Consider the following 13,584-nt stretch of genomic DNA (forward strand, 5'->3'; position numbering starts at 1 on the left):
AATGCTTGCCTAATATGTCTGTTTATCCAAAAGGAAGTATAGAGGGAGAGCTAGATAGATAGCATTGCATTACATTACATTACATGGCAATGCAATGCACAGTTGCTGAAGTTGAACCAAAATGAGCTTGTCATCTGGCTTCTGCAACTTTTAACATGAAAAATCCAATGAGGAGAAGAAAAGCAAAGCCAAAGAGTCCATCCCAAAATCCGACAAACAAGCAAAATGAACAAAAAGCATTGAATTCAATTCTTTCTGATTTTAGAAACTGCATTAAAGAAGGGGTGCACCGGTCCTGGAGATACTGCAATACCAGGTCAATGCGTGGAGTGGACAGAGCAAGCTCTTTTTCCATCTCCCTGTTCTAAAAATCCATTTAATATATGGTCCCCAGATAGGGGACGTATCAGATATTAAACTGATAAGAACAGATACTACACTTGATCTTAGCCAAAAGGCCGAGAAGCGATAACCAGAATTGGTTTCCAACTACGGTGCCACCCAAGGATTCTGAAAAGTCCATTTGTGGAGATGGCCACCTGGACTCCCGTTAAGAAGACATGCTGTCAACCTCTAGATCCCTCACATGCCTGCACTTTTCGGCTTGCTGCTGCTGCAATCCACGCGTTTTAGATCTGCATAACTCCACCTCTTTTAGCACAGTACCCTCAACCCCCGGCTGTTCCCACCCGCCTCAACACCGTTGGAAGGGAGGAGAACCAATTAAGGCGGGGGGGGGGGGTGGAACGAGCAGCTGTCTACCCTTAGCAGGAGGGTTGCTGATTAATTACCTCTCCTGCTGCTGCTGCTGCTGGCTGTCCAGCAGCAGACTGAAGGTGGCTGCTGCTGTGCGCAGGTATATAAAGGCTCAGAGCCTATTATGACACGCGCAGCCAGCGTTCCATTGCCACATTCCGTCTACTGCAGGCGGGATACCTGGATGGCTGAATGTCACTGAGAATCTCACAGAGACCGCCATAAGCAACAGTTTAAAAGAATGCCACAGACTAATCAACCAAACTTTTTGGGTTGGTTTCTCTTTTATAGTCTGCAGGCATTAAATGAAAGAAGTCAGTGTTCCAGCAGAGGGAGACAACGTTTCAGAAAAGGCATTGTAGCAAACCAAAAAAGAAATTTTAAGCGCAGCAGAGTAACCAGCTCACATACCTGTTAGCTCAGGTGAGTTTAAAAGGCTGCTGATGATAACAAGGGCATTTGCTAAATAGATGGTGTGTGTGCAACAATATACTGAAAGGTCAATTATATTGTGCAGCTTATCTCACCACCTGTAGTTATTTAGGTGAAAGCTCCAAAATGCTTGCCTAATATGTCTGTTTATCCAAAAGGAAGTATAGAGGGAGAGCTAGATAGATAGCATTGCATTACATTACATTACATGGCAATGCAATGCACAGTTGCTGAAGTTGAACCAAAATGAGCTTGTCATCTGGCTTCTGCAACTTTTAACATGAAAAATCCAATGAGGAGAAGAAAAGCAAAGCCAAAGAGTCCATCCCAAAATCCGACAAACAAGCAAAATGAACAAAAAGCATTGAATTCAATTCTTTCTGATTTTAGAAACTGCATTAAAGAAGGGGTGCACCGGTCCTGGAGATACTACAATACCAGGTCAATGCGTGGAGTGGACAGAGCAAGCTCTTTTTCCATCTCCCTGTTCTAAAAATCCATTTAATATATGGTCCCCAGATAGGGGACGTATCAGATATTAAACTGATAAGAACAGATACTACACTTGATCTTAGCCAAAAGGCCGAGAAGCGATAACCAGAATTGGTTTCCGACTACGGTGCCACCCAAGGATTCTGAAAAGTCCATTTGTGGAGATGGCCACCTGGACTCCCGTTAGGAAGACATGCTGTCAACCTCTAGATCCCTCACATGCCTGCACTTTTCGGCTTGCTGCTGCTGCAATCCACGCGTTTTAGATCTGCATAACTCCACCTCTTTTAGCACAGTACCCTCAACCCCCGGCTGTTCCCACCCGCCTCAACACCGTTGGAAGGGAGGAGAACCAATTAAGGCGGGGGGGGGGGGTGGAACGAGCAGCTGTCTACCCTTAGCAGGAGGGTTGCTGATTAATTACCTCTCCTGCTGCTGCTGCTGCTGGCTGTCCAGCAGCAGACTGAAGGTGGCTGCTGCTGTGCGCAGGTATATAAAGGCTCAGAGCCTATTATGACACGCGCAGCCAGCGTTCCATTGCCACATTCCGTCTACTGCAGGCGGGATACCTGGATGGCTGAATGTCACTGAGAAGCTCACAGAGACCGCCATAAGCAACAGTTTAAAAGAATGCCACAGACTAATCAACCAAACTTTTTGGGTTGGTTTCTCTTTTATAGTCTGCAGGCATTAAATGAAAGAAGTCAGTGTTCCAGCAGAGGGAGACAACGTTTCAGAAAAGGCATTGTAGCAAACCAAAAAAGAAATTTTAAGCTCAGCAGAGTAACCAGCTCACATACCTGTTAGCTCAGGTGAGTTTAAAAGGCTGCTGTTGATAACAAGGGCATTTGCTAAATAGATGGTGTGTGTGCAACAATATACTGAAAGGTCAATTATATTGTGCAGCTTATCTCACCACCTGTAGTTATTTAGGTGAAAGCTCCAAAATGCTTGCCTAATATGTCTGTTTATCCAAAAGGAAGTATAGAGGGAGAGCTAGATAGATAGCATTGCATTACATTACATTACATGGCAATGCAATGCACAGTTGCTGAAGTTGAACCAAAATGAGCTTGTCATCTGGCTTCTGCAACTTTTAACATGAAAAATCCAATGAGGAGAAGAAAAGCAAAGCCAAAGAGTCCATCCCAAAATCCGACAAACAAGCAAAATGAACAAAAAGCATTGAATTCAATTCTTTCTGATTTTAGAAACTGCATTAAAGAAGGGGTGCACCGGTCCTGGAGATACTGCAATACCAGGTCAATGCGTGGAGTGGACAGAGCAAGCTCTTTTTCCATCTCCCTGTTCTAAAAATCCATTTAATATATGGTCCCCAGATAGGGGACGTATCAGATATTAAACTGATAAGAACAGATACTACACTTGATCTTAGCCAAAAGGCCGAGAAGCGATAACCAGAATTGGTTTCCGACTACGGTGCCACCCAAGGATTCTGAAAAGTCCATTTGTGGAGATGGCCACCTGGACTCCCGTTAAGAAGACATGCTGTCAACCTCTAGATCCCTCACATGCCTGCACTTTTCGGCTTGCTGCTGCTGCAATCCACGCATTTTAGATCTGCATAACTCCACCTCTTTTAGCACAGTACCCTCAACCCCCGGCTGTTCCCACCCGCCTCAACACCGTTGGAAGGGAGGAGAACCAATTAAGGCGGGGGGGGGGTGGAACGAGCAGCTGTCTACCCTTAGCAGGAGGGTTGCTGATTAATTACCTCTCCTGCTGCTGCTGCTGCTGGCTGTCCAGCAGCAGACTGAAGGTGGCTGCTGCTGTGCGCAGGTATATAAAGGCTCAGAGCCTATTATGACACGCGCAGCCAGCGTTCCATTGCCACATTCTGTCTACTGCAGGCGGGATACCTGGATGGCTGAATGTCACTGAGAAGCTCACAGAGACCGCCATAAGCAACAGTTTAAAAGAATGCCACAGACTAATCAACCAAACTTTTTGGGTTGGTTTCTCTTTTATAGTCTGCAGGCATTAAATGAAAGAAGTCAGTGTTCCAGCAGAGGGAGACAACATTTCAGAAAAGGCATTGTAGCAAACCAAAAAAGAAATTTTAAGCGCAGCAGAGTAACCAGCTCACATACCTGTTAGCTCAGGTGAGTTTAAAAGGCTGCTGTTGATAACAAGGGCATTTGCTAAATAGATGGTGTGTGTGCAACAATATACTGAAAGGTCAATTATATTGTGCAGCTTATCTCACCACCTGTAGTTATTTAGGTGAAAGCTCCAAAATGCTTGCCTAATATGTCTGTTTATCCAAAAGGAAGTATAGAGGGAGAGCTAGATAGATAGCATTGCATTACATTACATTACATGGCAATGCAATGCACAGTTGCTGAAGTTGAACCAAAATGAGCTTGTCATCTGGCTTCTGCAACTTTTAACATGAAAAATCCAATGAGGAGAAGAAAAGCAAAGCCAAAGAGTCCATCCCAAAATCCGACAAACAAGCAAAATGAACAAAAAGCATTGAATTCAATTCTTTCTGATTTTAGAAACTGCATTAAAGAAGGGGTGCACCGATCCTGGAGATACTGCAATACCAGGTCAATGCGTGGAGTGGACAGAGCAAGCTCTTTTTCCATCTCCCTGTTCTAAAAATCCATTTAATATATGGTCCCCAGATAGGGGACGTATCAGATATTAAACTGATAAGAACAGATACTACACTTGATCTTAGCCAAAAGGCCGAGAAGCGATAACCAGAATAGTTTCCGACTACGGTGCCACCCAAGGATTCTGAAAAGTCCATTTGTGGAGATGGCCACCTGGACTCCCGTTAAGAAGACATGCTGTCAACCTCTAGATCCCTCACATGCCTGCACTTTTCGGCTTGCTGCTGCTGCAATCCACGCGTTTTAGATCTGCATAACTCCACCTCTTTTAGCACAGTACCCTCAACCCCCGGCTGTTCCCACCCGCCTCAACACCGTTGGAAGGGAGGAGAACCAATTAAGGCGGGGGGGGGGTGGAACGAGCAGCTGTCTACCCTTAGCAGGAGGGTTGCTGATTAATTACCTCTCCTGCTGCTGCTGCTGCTGGCTGTCCAGCAGCAGACTGAAGGTGGCTGCTGCTGTGCGCAGGTATATAAAGGCTCAGAGCCTATTATGACACGCGCAGCCAGCGTTCCATTGCCACATTCCGTCTACTGCAGGCGGGATACCTGGATGGCTGAATGTCACTGAGAAGCTCACAGAGACCGCCATAAGCAACAGTTTAAAAGAATGCCACAGACTAATCAACCAAACTTTTTGGGTTGGTTTCTCTTTTATAGTCTGCAGGCATTAAATGAAAGAAGTCAGTGTTCCAGCAGAGGGAGACAACGTTTCAGAAAAGGCATTGTAGCAAACCAAAAAAGAAATTTTAAGCGCAGCAGAGTAACCAGCTCACATACCTGTTAGCTCAGGTGAGTTTAAAAGGCTGCTGTTGATAACAAGGGCATTTGCTAAATAGATGGTGTGTGTGCAACAATATACTGAAAGGTCAATTATATTGTGCAGCTTATCTCACCACCTGTAGTTATTTAGGTGAAAGCTCCAAAATGCTTGCCTAATATGTCTGTTTATCCAAAAGGAAGTATAGAGGGAGAGCTAGATAGATAGCATTGCATTACATTACATTACATGGCAATGCAATGCACAGTTGCTGAAGTTGAACCAAAATGAGCTTGTCATCTGGCTTCTGCAACTTTTAACATGAAAAATCCAATGAGGAGAAGAAAAGCAAAGCCAAAGAGTCCATCCCAAAATCCGACAAACAAGCAAAATGAACAAAAAGCATTGAATTCAATTCTTTCTGATTTTAGAAACTGCATTAAAGAAGGGGTGCACCGGTCCTGGAGATACTGCAATACCAGGTCAATGCGTGGAGTGGACAGAGCAAGCTCTTTTTCCATCTCCCTGTTCTAAAAATCCATTTAATATATGGTCCCCAGATAGGGGACGTATCAGATATTAAACTGATAAGAACAGATACGACACTTGATCTTAGCCAAAAGGCCGAGAAGCGATAACCAGAATTGGTTTCCGACTACGGTGCCACCCAAGGATTCTGAAAAGTCCATTTGTGGAGATGGCCACCTGGACTCCCGTTAAGAAGACATGCTGTCAACCTCTAGATCCCTCACATGCCTGCACTTTTCGGCTTGCTGCTGCTGCAATCCACGCGTTTTAGATCTGCATAACTCCACCTCTTTTAGCACAGTACCCTCAACCCCCGGCTGTTCCCACCCGCCTCAACACCGTTGGAAGGGAGGAGAACCAATTAAGGCGGGGGGGGGTGGAACGAGCAGCTGTCTACCCTTAGCAGGAGGGTTGCTGCTAATTACCTCTCCTGCTGCTGCTGCTGCTGGCTGTCCAGCAGCAGACTGAAGGTGGCTGCTGCTGTGCGCAGGTATATAAAGGCTCAGAGCCTATTATGACACGCGCAGCCAGCGTTCCATTGCCACATTCCGTCTACTGCAGGCGGGATACCTGGATGGCTGAATGTCACTGAGAAGCTCACAGAGACCGCCATAAGCAACAGTTTAAAAGAATGCCACAGACTAATCAACCAAACATTTTGGGTTGGTTTCTCTTTTATAGTCTGCAGGCATTAAATGAAAGAAGTCAGTGTTCCAGCAGAGGGAGACAACGTTTCAGAAAAGGCATTGTAGCAAACCAAAAAAGAAATTTTAAGCGCAGCAGAGTAACCAGCTCACATACCTGTTAGCTCAGGTGAGTTTAAAAGGCTGCTGTTGATAACAAGGGCATTTGCTAAATAGATGGTGTGTGTGCAACAATATACTGAAAGGTCAATTATATTGTGCAGCTTATCTCACCACCTGTAGTTATTTAGGTGAAAGCTCCAAAATGCTTGCCTAATATGTCTGTTTATCCAAAAGGAAGTATAGAGGGAGAGCTAGATAGATAGCATTGCATTACATTACATTACATGGCAATGCAATGCACAGTTGCTGAAGTTGAACCAAAATGAGCTTGTCATCTGGCTTCTGCAACTTTTAACATGAAAAATCCAATGAGGAGAAGAAAAGCAAAGCCAAAGAGTCCATCCCAAAATCCGACAAACAAGCAAAATGAACAAAAAGCATTGAATTCAATTCTTTCTGATTTTAGAAACTGCATTAAAGAAGGGGTGCACCGGTCCTGGAGATACTGCAATACCAGGTCAATGCGTGGAGTGGACAGAGCAAGCTCTTTTTCCATCTCCCTGTTCTAAAAATCCATTTAATATATGGTCCCCAGATAGGGGACGTATCAGATATTAAACTGATAAGAACAGATACTACACTTGATCTTAGCCAAAAGGCCGAGAAGCGATAACCAGAATTGGTTTCCGACTACGGTGCCACCCAAGGATTCTGAAAAGTCCATTTGTGGAGATGGCCACCTGGACTCCCGTTAAGAAGACATGCTGTCAACCTCTAGATCCCTCACATGCCTGCACTTTTCGGCTTGCTGCTGCTGCAATCCACGCGTTTTAGATCTGCATAACTCCACCTCTTTTAGCACAGTACCCTCAACCCCCGGCTGTTCCCACCCGCCTCAACACCGTTGGAAGGGAGGAGAACCAATTAAGGCGGGGGGGGGGGGGGTGGAACGAGCAGCTGTCTACCCTTAGCAGGAGGGTTGCTGATTAATTACCTCTCCTGCTGCTGCTGCTGGCTGTCCAGCAGCAGACTGAAGGTGGCTGCTGCTGTGAGCAGGTATATAAAGGCTCAGAGCCTATTATGACACGCGCAGCCAGCGTTCCATTGCCACATTCCGTCTACTGCAGGCGGGATACCTGGATGGCTGAATGTCACTGAGAAGCTCACAGAGACCGCCATAAGCAACAGTTTAAAAGAATGCCACAGACTAATCAACCAAACTTTTTGGGTTGGTTTCTCTTTTATAGTCTGCAGGCATTAAATGAAAGAAGTCAGTGTTCCAGCAGAGGAAGACAACGTTTCAGAAAAGGCATTGTAGCAAACCAAAAAAGAAATTTTAAGCGCAGCAGAGTAACCAGCTCACATACCTGTTAGCTCAGGTGAGTTTAAAAGGCTGCTGTTGATAACAAGGGCATTTGCTAAATAGATGGTGTGTGTGCAACAATATACTGAAAGGTCAATTATATTGTGCAGCTTATCTCACCACCTGTAGTTATTTAGGTGAAAGCTCCAAAATGCTTGCCTAATATGTCTGTTTATCCAAAAGGAAGTATAGAGGGAGAGCTAGATAGATAGCATTGCATTACATTACATTACATGGCAATGCAATGCACAGTTGCTGAAGTTGAACCAAAATGAGCTTGTCATCTGGCTTCTGCAACTTTTAACATGAAAAATCCAATGAGGAGAAGAAAAGCAAAGCCAAAGAGTCCATCCCAAAATCCGACAAACAAGCAAAATGAACAAAAAGCATTGAATTCAATTCTTTCTGATTTTAGAAACTGCATTAAAGAAGGGGTGCACCGGTCCTGGAGATACTGCAATACCAGGTCAATGCGTGGAGTGGACAGAGCAAGCTCTTTTTCCATCTCCCTGTTCTAAAAATCCATTTAATATATGGTCCCCAGATAGGGGACGTATCAGATATTAAACTGATAAGAACAGATACTACACTTGATCTTAGCCAAAAGGCCGAGAAGCGATAACCAGAATTGGTTTCCGACTACGGTGCCACCCAAGGATTCTGAAAAGTCCATTTGTGGAGATGGCCACCTGGACTCCCGTTAAGAAGACATGCTGTCAACCTCTTGATCCCTCACATGCCTGCACTTTTCGGCTTGCTGCTGCTGCAATCCACGCGTTTTAGATCTGCATAACTCCACCTCTTTTAGCACAGGACCCTCAACCCCCGGCTGTTCCTACCCGCCTCAACACCGTTGGAAGGGAGGAGAACCAATTAAGGCGGGGGGGTGGGGGTGGAACGAGCAGCTGTCTACCCTTAGCAGGAGGGTTGCTGATTAATTACCTCTCCTGCTGCTGCTGCTGCTGGCTGTCCAGCAGCAGACTGAAGGTGGCTGCTGCTGTGCGCAGGTATATAAAGGCTCAGAGCCTATTATGACACGCGCAGCCAGCGTTCCATTGCCACATTCCGTCTACTGCAGGCGAGATACCTGGATGGCTGAATGTCACTGAGAAGCTCACAGAGACCGCCATAAGCAACAGTTTAAAAGAATGCCACAGACTAATCAACCAAACTTTTTGGGTTGGTTTCTCTTTTATAGTCTGCAGGCATTAAATGAAAGAAGTCAGTGTTCCAGCAGAGGGAGACAACGTTTCAGAAAAGGCATTGTAGCAAACCAAAAAAGAAATTTTAAGCGCAGCAGAGTAACCAGCTCACATACCTGTTAGCTCAGGTGAGTTTAAAAGGCTGCTGTTGATAACAAGGGCATTTGCTAAATAGATGGTGTGTGTGCAACAATATACTGAAAGGTCAATTATATTGTGCAGCTTATCTCACCACCTGTAGTTATTTAGGTGAAAGCTCCAAAATGCTTGCCTAATATGTCTGTTTATCCAAAAGGAAGTATAGAGGGAGAGCTAGATAGATAGCATTGCATTACATTACATTACATGGCAATGCAATGCACAGTTGCTGAAGTTGAACCAAAATGAGCTTGTCATCTGGCTTCTGCAACTTTTAACATGAAAAATCCAATGAGGAGAAGAAAAGCAAAGCCAAAGAGTCCATCCCAAAATCCGACAAACAAGCAAAATGAACAAAAAGCATTGAATTCAATTCTTTCTGATTTTAGAAACTGCATTAAAGAAGGGGTGCACCGGTCCTGGAGATACTGCAATACCAGGTCAATGCGTGGAGTGGACAGAGCAAGCTCTTTTTCCATCTCCCTGTTCTAAAAATCCATTTAATATATGGTCCCCAGATAGGGGACGTATCAGATATTAAACTGATAAGAACAGATACTACACTTGATCTTAGCCAAAAGGCCGAGAAGCGATAACCAGAATTGGTTTCCGACTACGGTGCCACCCAAGGATTCTGAAAAGTCCATTTGTGGAGATGGCCACCTGGACTCCCGTTAAGAAGACATGCTGTCAACCTCTAGATCCCTCACATGCCTGCACTTTTCGGCTTGCTGCTGCTGCAATCCACGCGTTTTAGATCTGCATAACTCCACCTCTTTTAGCACAGTACCCTCAACCCCCGGCTGTTCCCACCCGCCTCAACACCGTTGGAAGGGAGGAGAACCAATTAAGGCGGGGGGGGGGGTGGAACGAGCAGCTGTCTACCCTTAGCAGGAGGGTTGCTGATTAATTACCTCTCCTGCTGCTGCTGCTGCTGGCTGTCCAGCAGCAGACTGAAGGTGGCTGCTGCTGTGCGCAGGTATATAAAGGCTCAGAGCCTATTATGACACGCGCAGCCAGCGTTCCATTGCCACATTCCGTCTACTGCAGGCGGGATACCTGGATGGCTGAATGTCACTGAGAAGCTCACAGAGACCACCATAAGCAACAGTTTAAAAGAATGCCACAGACTAATCAACCAAACTTTTTGGGTTGGTTTCTCTTTTATAGTCTGCAGGCATTAAATGAAAGAAGTCAGTGTTCCAGCAGAGGGAGACAACGTTTCAGAAAAGGCATTGTAGCAAACCAAAAAAGAAATTTTAAGCGCAGCAGAGTAACCAGCTCACATACCTGTTAGCTCAGGTGAGTTTAAAAGGCTGCTGTTGATAACAAGGGCATTTGCTAAATAGATGGTGTGTGTGCAACAATATACTGAAAGGTCAATTATATTGTGCAGCTTATCTCACCACCTGTAGTTATTTAGGTGAAAGCTCCAAAATGCTTGCCTAATATGTCTGTTTATCCAAAAGGAAGTATAGAGGGAGAGCTAGATAGATAGCATTGCATTACATTACATTACATGGCAATGCAATGCACAGTTGCTGAAGTTGAACCAAAATGAGCTTGTCATCTGGCTTCTGCAACTTTTAACATGAAAAATCCAATGAGGAGAAGAAAAGCAAAGCCAAAGAGTCCATCCCAAAATCCGACAAACAAGCAAAATGAACAAAAAGCATTGAATTCAATTCTTTCTGATTTTAGAAACTGCATTAAAGAAGGGGTGCACCGGTCCTGGAGATACTGCAATACCAGGTCAATGCGTGGAGTGGACAGAGCAAGCTCTTTTTCCATCTCCCTGTTCTAAAAATCCATTTAATATATGGTCCCCAGATAGGGGACGTATCAGATATTAAACTGATAAGAACAGATACTACACTTGATCTTAGCCAAAAGGCCGAGAAGCGATAACCAGAATTGGTTTCCGACTACGGTGCCACCCAAGGATTCTGAAAAGTCCATTTGTGGAGATGGCCACCTGGACTCCCGTTAAGAAGACATGCTGTCAACCTCTAGATCCCTCACATGCCTGCACTTTTCGGCTTGCTGCTGCTGCAATCCACGCGTTTTAGATCTGCATAACTCCACCTCTTTTAGCACAGTACCCTCAACCCCCGGCTGTTCCCACCCGCCTCAACACCGTTGGAAGGGAGGAGAACCAATTAAGGCGGGGGGGGGGTGGAACGAGCAGCTGTCTACCCTTAGCAGGAGGGTTGCTGATTAATTACCTCTCCTGCTGCTGCTGCTGGCTGTCCAGCAGCAGACTGAAGGTGGCTGCTGCTGTGCGCAGGTATATAAAGGCTCAGAGCCTATTATGACACGCGCAGCCAGCGTTCCATTGCCACATTCCGTCTACTGCAGGCGGGATACCTGGATGGCTGAATGTCACTGAGAAGCTCACAGAGACCGCCATAAGCAACAGTTTAAAAGAATGCCACAGACTAATCAACCAAACTTTTTGGGTTGGTTTCTCTTTTATAGTCTGCAGGCATTAAATGAAAGAAGTCAGTGTTCCAGCAGAGGGAGACAACGTTTCAGAAAAGGCATTGTAGCAAACCAAAAAAGAAATTTTAAGCGCAGCAGAGTAACCAGCTCACATACCTGTTAGCTCAGGTGAGTTTAAAAGGCTGCTGTTGATAACAAGGGCATTTGCTAAATAGATGGTGTGTGTGCAACAATATACTGAAAGGTCAATTATATTGTGCAGCTTATCTCACCACCTGTAGTTATTTAGGTGAAAGCTCCAAAATGCTTGCCTAATATGTCTGTTTATCCAAAAGGAAGTATAGAGGGAGAGCTAGATAGATAGCATTGCATTACATTACATTACATGGCAATGCAATGCACAGTTGCTGAAGTTGAACCAAAATGAGCTTGTCATCTGGCTTCTGCAACTTTTAACATGAAAAATCCAATGAGGAGAAGAAAAGCAAAGCCAAAGAGTCCATCCCAAAATCCGACAAACAAGCAAAATGAACAAAAAGCATTGAATTCAATTCTTTCTGATTTTAGAAACTGCATTAAAGAAGGGGTGCACCGGTCCTGGAGATACTGCAATACCAGGTCAATGCGTGGAGTGGACAGAGCAAGCTCTTTTTCCATCTCCCTGTTCTAAAAATCCATTTAATATATGGTCCCCAGATAGGGGACGTATCAGATATTAAACTGATAAGAACAGATACTACACTTGATCTTAGCCAAAAGGCCGAGAAGCGATAACCAGAATTGGTTTCCGACTACGGTGCCACCCAAGGATTCTGAAAAGTCCATTTGTGGAGATGGCCACCTGGACTCCCGTTAAGAAGACATGCTGTCAACCTCTAGATCCCTCACATGCCTGCACTTTTCGGCTTGCTGCTGCTGCAATCCACGCGTTTTAGATCTGCATAACTCCACCTCTTTTAGCACAGTACCCTCAACCCCCGGCTGTTCCCACCCGCCTCAACACCGTTGGAAGGGAGGAGAACCAATTAAGGCAGGGGGGGGGGTGGAACGAGCAGCTGTCTACCCTTAGCAGGAGGGTTGCTGATTAATTACCTCTCCTGCTGCTGCTGCTGCTGGCTGTCCAGCAGCAGACTGAAGGTGGCTGCTGCTGTGCGCAGGTATATAAAGGCTCAGAGCCTATTATGACACGCGCAGCCAGCGTTCCATTGCCACATTCCGTCTACTGCAGGCGGGATACTTGGATGGCTGAATGTCACTGAGAAGCTCACAGAGACCGCCATAAGCAACAGTTTAAAAGAATGCCACAGACTAATCAACCAAACTTTTTGGGTTGGTTTCTCTTTTATAGTCTGCAGGCATTAAATGAAAGAAGTCAGTGTTCCAGCAGAGGGAGACAACGTTTCAGAAAAGGCATTGTAGCAAACCAAAAAAGAAATTTTAAGCGCAGCAGAGTAACCAGCTCACATACCTGTTAGCTCAGGTGAGTTTAAAAGGCTGCTGTTGATAACAAGGGCATTTGCTAAATAGATGGTGTGTGTGCAACAATATACTGAAAGGTCAATTATATTGTGCAGCTTATCTCACCACCTGTAGTTATTTAGGTGAAAGCTCCAAAATGCTTGCCTAATATGTCTGTTTATCCAAAAGGAAGTATAGAGGGAGAGCTAGATAGATAGCATTGCATTACATTACATTATATGGCAATGCAATGCACAGTTGCTGAAGTTGAACCAAAATGAGCTTGTCATCTGGCTTCTGCAACTTTTAACATGAAAAATCCAATGAGGAGAAGAAAAGCAAAGCCAAAGAGTCCATCCCAAAATCCGACAAACAAGCAAAATGAACAAAAAGCATTGAATTCAATTCTTTCTGATTTTAGAAACTGCATTAAAGAAGGGGTGCACTGGTCCTGGAGATACTGCAATACCAGGTCAATGCGTGGAGTGGACAGAGCAAGCTCTTTTTCCATCTCCCTGTTCTAAAAATCCATTTAATATATGGTCCCCAGATAGGGGACGTATCAGATATTAAACTGATAAGAACAGATACTACACTTGATCTTAGCCAAAAGGCCGAGAAGCGAT

At 44.9% G+C, this 13,584-nt stretch overlaps 11 non-coding genes across 11 annotated transcripts; all 11 read right to left on the reverse strand.

The window, feature by feature from the left end:
• Positions 1–279: 279 nt before the first annotated feature.
• On the reverse strand, positions 280–470 carry LOC141191127 (U2 spliceosomal RNA). Its single transcript, XR_012265129.1, has one exon. It is a non-coding gene; the product is annotated as a U2 spliceosomal RNA (small nuclear RNA).
• Positions 471–1,592: 1,122 nt separating this feature from the next.
• LOC141184533 (U2 spliceosomal RNA) lies at positions 1,593–1,783 on the reverse strand. The gene has a single exon (XR_012259279.1). It is a non-coding gene; the product is annotated as a U2 spliceosomal RNA (small nuclear RNA).
• A 1,122-nt stretch (positions 1,784–2,905) lies between these two features.
• On the reverse strand, positions 2,906–3,096 carry LOC141191128 (U2 spliceosomal RNA). The gene has a single exon (XR_012265130.1). It is a non-coding gene; the product is annotated as a U2 spliceosomal RNA (small nuclear RNA).
• A 1,120-nt stretch (positions 3,097–4,216) lies between these two features.
• On the reverse strand, positions 4,217–4,407 carry LOC141189758 (U2 spliceosomal RNA). Its single transcript, XR_012263805.1, has one exon. It is a non-coding gene; the product is annotated as a U2 spliceosomal RNA (small nuclear RNA).
• A 1,119-nt stretch (positions 4,408–5,526) lies between these two features.
• LOC141185153 (U2 spliceosomal RNA) lies at positions 5,527–5,717 on the reverse strand. Its single transcript, XR_012259842.1, has one exon. It is a non-coding gene; the product is annotated as a U2 spliceosomal RNA (small nuclear RNA).
• Positions 5,718–6,835: 1,118 nt separating this feature from the next.
• LOC141191129 (U2 spliceosomal RNA) lies at positions 6,836–7,026 on the reverse strand. Its single transcript, XR_012265131.1, has one exon. It is a non-coding gene; the product is annotated as a U2 spliceosomal RNA (small nuclear RNA).
• Positions 7,027–8,147: 1,121 nt separating this feature from the next.
• LOC141191130 (U2 spliceosomal RNA) lies at positions 8,148–8,338 on the reverse strand. Its single transcript, XR_012265132.1, has one exon. It is a non-coding gene; the product is annotated as a U2 spliceosomal RNA (small nuclear RNA).
• A 1,123-nt stretch (positions 8,339–9,461) lies between these two features.
• Positions 9,462–9,652, reverse strand: LOC141191131 (U2 spliceosomal RNA). Its single transcript, XR_012265133.1, has one exon. It is a non-coding gene; the product is annotated as a U2 spliceosomal RNA (small nuclear RNA).
• A 1,121-nt stretch (positions 9,653–10,773) lies between these two features.
• On the reverse strand, positions 10,774–10,964 carry LOC141191132 (U2 spliceosomal RNA). Its single transcript, XR_012265134.1, has one exon. It is a non-coding gene; the product is annotated as a U2 spliceosomal RNA (small nuclear RNA).
• Positions 10,965–12,081: 1,117 nt separating this feature from the next.
• On the reverse strand, positions 12,082–12,272 carry LOC141191133 (U2 spliceosomal RNA). Its single transcript, XR_012265135.1, has one exon. It is a non-coding gene; the product is annotated as a U2 spliceosomal RNA (small nuclear RNA).
• A 1,121-nt stretch (positions 12,273–13,393) lies between these two features.
• LOC141187136 (U2 spliceosomal RNA) lies at positions 13,394–13,584 on the reverse strand. Its single transcript, XR_012261350.1, has one exon. It is a non-coding gene; the product is annotated as a U2 spliceosomal RNA (small nuclear RNA).

The sequence above is a fragment of the Phyllobates terribilis genome, unplaced genomic scaffold, assembly GCF_046119375.1.
Source record: "Phyllobates terribilis strain yellow unplaced genomic scaffold, ASM4611937v1 Scaffold_40__1_contigs__length_11209783, whole genome shotgun sequence".
NCBI lineage: Eukaryota > Metazoa > Chordata > Amphibia > Anura > Dendrobatidae > Phyllobates > Phyllobates terribilis.